The following is a 6,000-nucleotide window of genomic DNA, read 5'->3' on the forward strand; positions in this document are numbered from 1 at the left end:
TGATAGAGTGTGCTTCATGTCCTTGATGGGGTCAACGAGTGAGAGGCTCGACTTGTATCTCCATTGAATAATTTTTAGCCAAGTGTGTGCAGGAGAGAGATAGTAAGAGTAAACTTGAGTCACGCCCTGCTCACACTCGCACCCTTAAACCTGTTAGGCAGTTGAACTGAATGACAGCAGGACCGCACAGTTCCCTGAACCTTAGCCAAAGTAATTGGACAGAGTTCATCTGCACTCTGAGCATTCATAGTCAAGGCCATAACAATGAGACGTGGAGCAGCCTGCCATTCTGTTATCAGGACTTGTTTTCCTCAACATAATGCAAACTGAATGGGAAAGAAACTAAACTTAAAAAACATGTGAGACACTGGAAAAAGTGTCCAAGTAAGAAGTCAAACTTCAACAAATTTTTACCCTAGTGTCTTAATTTTTGTCTAAAAATGTATGAAACTTTACAATACATATCTTTAAAGCCATTTTCTCCAAATTTGTTTTTTCTCATATTCTGAGCCAAAAATCTTAACTTCAGTAGCACTAACATACACCAAACTTTACAGTTTTATTTCCATTTATGTTCTGAAGGTTTTCACTGCGGGTTTATTCATATATTATTCATAGTCTGGTTTATGTAACATTTTGTTCCTAAAAACACAGTGAAGATTGATTTTTTTTTTTTAAACGGTAGTAGACATTATTTTCTAATTTATGTGCTGATAAGAGATATCCAAAATTCCTTCTGTAAAAACCTTTGACTCCAATATGTCAACAAAATGAAATTTCTGCTCTGGAAATTAATGCAAACTATGCATTTAATTAAATAATGTATCCCTTGCCAAGTTATACATACAACTTAAGAACAACTGGGGAAGTTTCAAGGTGATATCTATTAGTTAAAATTTTACCTTATTCACCTGAGGTGTCTCCCCTTAAGAAAAAGTTAAAATTTTGATTCCCGCTTCTTGAATGTGACTATTTTCTGGTTCCTTTACTCCTTGGTGACAGGAAACTGAATGTCTTTGGGTTGTGGATCAAGCGAGAAATTTGAGGATGTCAACTTTTGCTTTGGAAAACACTGATCAATATTTTTCACCATTTTCTGACATTTTATAGACCAAACAACTAATCGAAAAATAATCGACAATAAAAATAATCATTAGTTGAAGCCCTACTGTCAGTGTTTGACAGGTGAATTCGTCTCTGGTTTCCAGGGTCAAACATGTTGCAAAAGTAGCTTCCTCATAGCGTTCTTAGTAACTTAACAAATCCCTTTGAAAAAAAAAAACGTAGTCATTGCTTCATAAATAGGTTACTGAAGCTGTAGCAAGAAGACCATTGTTCAAACATTACAACAGAACTATTGTGAAGTCAGTGAAGGGTCGCTGAGAGGGGGCGAAGAAGTCGGAGGTGAACACGCCCTCCCTACAATAACTGAGTGAATCACACTCATTCCCTAATTAACTTAACTGAACATGCACGCGAGTCCACTGTTAGTGGACAGCCTAGTGTAGATGTTTTATAATGCTGACGTGATCACTACACTCAAACAACAAGCGAAGTCATACCTTACACTGCATAATTATTATTGCTCATCAGTGCAAACATACATTTGCCACAACGATGAAAACATATCATTATATGTTAAAGACCGAGCCTATTTGTTTACAGGGCTCTGCCTTTAGCAAATGATCAGGTTCCTAATGCACCGTTTTTATGTGGAAAGTCAGGACCTGGTGCAGAAGGCAAACTGCATCCTAACCCAGCATGGTGAGAGCAATTCAACTCATCCAAGAATAATATGTTATCAGATTTCATTAAATGGTACGACGGGATTTTATCAGATGTTCTCGACCAAAAGGAAAAGCCATATCGACTTCTTCCTGTTAGAGTAAAAGCCTTGAGGGATTCCTGGAGCCATGCAATTAAGTGAAAACCCTGTCTAACTAGTGGTTGAGCTTTGACTGGAAACATGCACAAAGCATCAGGAAATAGCAGCGTTGCTGTGGAGAAGCACTGGACTTGACTTAATTGTTTTAAATCGATGGTATTTTGAGCATTGTACATGCCTGTGTGTAGCTTGAGATCTATTCAAATTATTTGAGAAATCTTACGTGCAACAGGAGAGCAATCCCAACTACACGACATTGTACATATCTGTACAGGGTGGAGCAGGAATAATTCCTAATCCAGGAAATGAGTTGCATTTTTGCGCTCTCAGTTTCCTTGTCTCAAAATCAGAGGAATTTTTGAGTAGTTTTCCGTTAGACACCTTAAATAAGGTCTGTGGTTAACAAAGGTTCAGCGACTTTCACGTATTGTTCTACAACAAATGTACGACATTTTGAAGCCTTTACATGTCTTTAAAAAGACGGTTGCTAACAAGTGGCTAATGAGACTACAGAGGGTCATCCTGCTAAACACAGCGTTACAGCCTCTTTGCAGTGATAACGTTGAAGCCATGCCACAGTAGTGTAGTTCATTTATAGCATAACATTAGTTTTCTACTTCGGGTGATTGGACATACGCTTCAAAAAAAAAAAAAAAAAAAAAAATCACATAAGTGATGTTCATTTGTGGAGATTATCTTGCTAAAGAAAACATTTAGGTATCAAACACACAGAGCTTATTTTCTGCAATAATCCAAATCCGATGGAAGAATACTTTTGGCATTTTGACGAGGCCACCAGGGTAAAGCTAACTTTGGTGTCGCCCTAGAAAAATGTGTCAGCACTCTATATGTAGATACAAATCATTACTTCAATTAAATTATTATCACATAGTGTACCCTTTCATGATAGTCAGAGACAACAGAACAACCTGCAGCTCACTGGTGTCAATCGTATCACCAATAAGCTGGTTTACTTTGTAAATAAACACTTGGAAAACTGACAATTATACGGTTTAACAAAAGGTTATTATAGACATGTACAAAGCAGCATAAGATATTTGCTGCTTTGACTTGATTGATTAGATAATTCCTCAAATTAAGAAATTTAATGTCAAATGTTTCTCTCTGATTAAAATCCTCTTGAACATTATCACTTTTAAAAAGTGATAATGGTGGCAAAAACTTTTTTTTAACATTCAGGGCTTAACGAGAGGGATCATCCGATTGCCTGGAGGAGGAACAAAACCTCGCTGGACTAGTAATTCCAACATCTCACTTGCCTGTGGAAAAAAGAATTTAACAGCTTTTGTTTTGTAGTGCTGATGATGAAAGTAGACAAAGACTGAGTCATCTTGCTTTCTTCTCATTTCAGTTGGAAGCTGCACATGTGCAGTACAGATCAGGTACTTCCTAGAAAATAGCAGCCAGTAATGAAAATTTCTGGGCATGTAAAAGTTGACTTTGGGCAACCAATTTGCCCGATCAGGCAAGTGACAAAAAAAAAAAAAAAAAAAAGAGAGACTGATGTTGACACTGACACTAAATCACACATTGGTCTAATCCTGCAGGCATCTTGCAACATAGCCAAACTATTTCCACCCCATTTTGTCCAGTTTTGCAGAGTGAACTCAGGCACACACAGACAGACAGACAGACAGACAGACAGACAGACAGACAGACAGACAGACAGACTTAGGAAACTCTGTCGAGGGGGGAAAACTTAGGTGTGGTGGACAAATAGCAGTGGTGAGAAAAGGGAACAAAGATAGGGGTAGCACGAGAGGAGGAGGGGAGAGGGGTCAGGGGTGCGGAGGAGTCATTGTGCCGTGGGGGAATCATGTGAGAGTCACATTGGGGAAAAGCTCCAAGTAGCTCATGGGAAAAAAAGACCAAGAAGTAGAACAGTGAGGCAGACAAATCCCATTTATTAGGGCCTGCACAAGTATTTCTATTACAGCAGCACGCAGGGGATCCACCGAGCAGCACCACATTGTGTGCATGTCACACAGCCTTTGTGGCAGTATGGAGATAGATTTGTCTCAGCGTTTTTTATGTGAAGGCATAAACAGTCTGTGTGTTAATGTGTTATCTGTAAATATAAAACAACTTCTACAAACACAAAGATTGTAAACTTAAAAAAAATATTTTGCAAATATGAAACGACTCTGCAAATACCCAAATTCCAAAACTAAAAAAATAAAGACTCAGTGTGCATGAAATAAAAAGCTGAAGGCACAGAACTGAGATTCACAAATAAAAACTGGATTCACAAATATCTGTTCGCTAGCTGAAAATGCTAGAAAGATGCTCAAATACTTTTCATGTATTTGTAAATTAACTGAATGTATTCACAGATATTTTCATTTATTTCTGGAAATTGTGTATTTGCAGCTGTGTTTTTGTACTTTTGTTTTATATTTACAGATTACACAGACTGTCGGTCTGTTCTCACAAATAATACTAAGACAAATCTATCTCTAGTCAAGAGTTAAGGCAGTAAAAGATACTTTCAGATGACTAACACCACTGCAGATGTGATTAAAATTGCAAGCAGGTCTTTCTTTATTACTGCTGTAATAAAAAACAAGTCATACCTCTTTTACTGTGTATGTGACCTTACATGCAACAGTAATTTATTGCACTTTTCAGGACAATGAAAGGCAACAGCTTGTCGAGTTCACCTGCTGCTAGTCTGAACAGCATGTTGAATGTTTCAGTAATGACTAATAGCACACTATTCCCCTTAGGGACAGCTCATCCATAAACAAATATAGCTCCGCTCCTACCACATATTCACATAATGTCTAAGAGAGACATTTTCAGCATCAAATCAAAACCGTTTTGTCCACCTGCCATTGTGCCAGATGGATTGTGAGCTTGTGAGTGAAGCAAATCAAGCAGTCACTTTAATATTTCACCAGCATTTGCCTGGTGCTTATTTCCAATCTCTTTTTAGCTGCATCTAAATGAGCACAAGCAGGTTGGTTTATTTAAAAAGCAGTCTAGACTGAAGGATCCAGCTATGAATATTGTGGTAAAGATAGCTTATCTGTGCAGCAGCCCTATTGCTGCCTGTCAAGGTCAGTAAACAGGGCCAGTGTCATGTCTACCCACTGACACGGTTACCTCTGAGCAGGAAGGGTCACTCAGGGGAGGCTAGCTGTGTTTGACACCCGCACAGTGCGGATCACTCAGCGGATCTGCAGGACCTGCTAACGTGACTACTGGCTACCCTCATTATGGCGCCGTTGTTGCATTGGCAACGTGACAACGATATGGATACAGACTCATATCTGCAGTACGATGAAGAGGAAACGTGTCCTAACACAAGTGACAGGTGGTGTGACTGCCCCCGCAACATGCTAGGACGCGCCAACGTTAGTATTACATTCATGAGGGTAGCAAACTTTCAGCTACTTAAAGGAGTTAACAAGATATATAATATGTTTGGCATAAGTTAACATGTTCTCCAAAGACAAACGAGGGTTTTCTGTCTTTCAGCAGAGCAGTCTTAGCACAGTAACGTTAGTTGAAAATAAATCTGTACAATGAGCATTAACACCTCTCAGTTTGAAACCTCTGTAACTAAGTAACCGTTAGCTTAGTTAGCTTCGTTAGCTCCGTTAGTCGCGGATAAATGTCTCACCTTCTCTACACCACAGCTTCTCTGTCAGCCTTTGACACGAGGTTCCTCTGCTTGCTGCTTCCTCGATATCTGCTCTGGTTCAGCCGGTGTCCTTGACCACGCTGCTTCCAGTTATACCTATCAGATTAGACCAACCAGCGTACTACTTTAACGTCACTTCCTTGTAGCGTGCGCCAAATTACACACAGAACTATCGCGAGATCTCGGTGGGGGCTCCACGTGCTGTTTGACATTGGTGTGTCAGAGAAGTGGTTGTGCATGTGTAGTGTAGAACAAGGAGCAAGTGGTTTTCTTGCTTCAAATGTTTGCACTCATATTATAGATGAAAAACAAGATCCTGTGAGTTATTATAGTGACAAACTTTATCACAATAATGACTTAGTGTCTTAAAATGATGAGTTAGTAACTCAAAATAATAAGAAACTTAATCAAAATAATGAGATATATCTCAAATTAATGACTTACTCAT

General features: G+C 38.9%; 1 protein-coding gene across 1 annotated transcript in view; it reads right to left on the reverse strand.

Moving 5' to 3' along the window:
* The window catches only part of tfr1a (transferrin receptor 1a), a 29,052-nt gene extending 23,405 nt beyond the window's left edge, over positions 1-5,647 (reverse strand). The window contains exon 1 of the mRNA XM_050033362.1: positions 5,532-5,647. The gene's annotated coding sequence lies outside the window, so the exon portion shown is untranslated. The remainder of the gene's footprint in view (positions 1-5,531) is intronic.
* Positions 5,648-6,000: the final 353 nt, after the last annotated feature.

This window comes from Epinephelus moara, chromosome 21, assembly GCF_006386435.1.
Source record: "Epinephelus moara isolate mb chromosome 21, YSFRI_EMoa_1.0, whole genome shotgun sequence".
Lineage (NCBI taxonomy): Eukaryota > Metazoa > Chordata > Actinopteri > Perciformes > Serranidae > Epinephelus > Epinephelus moara.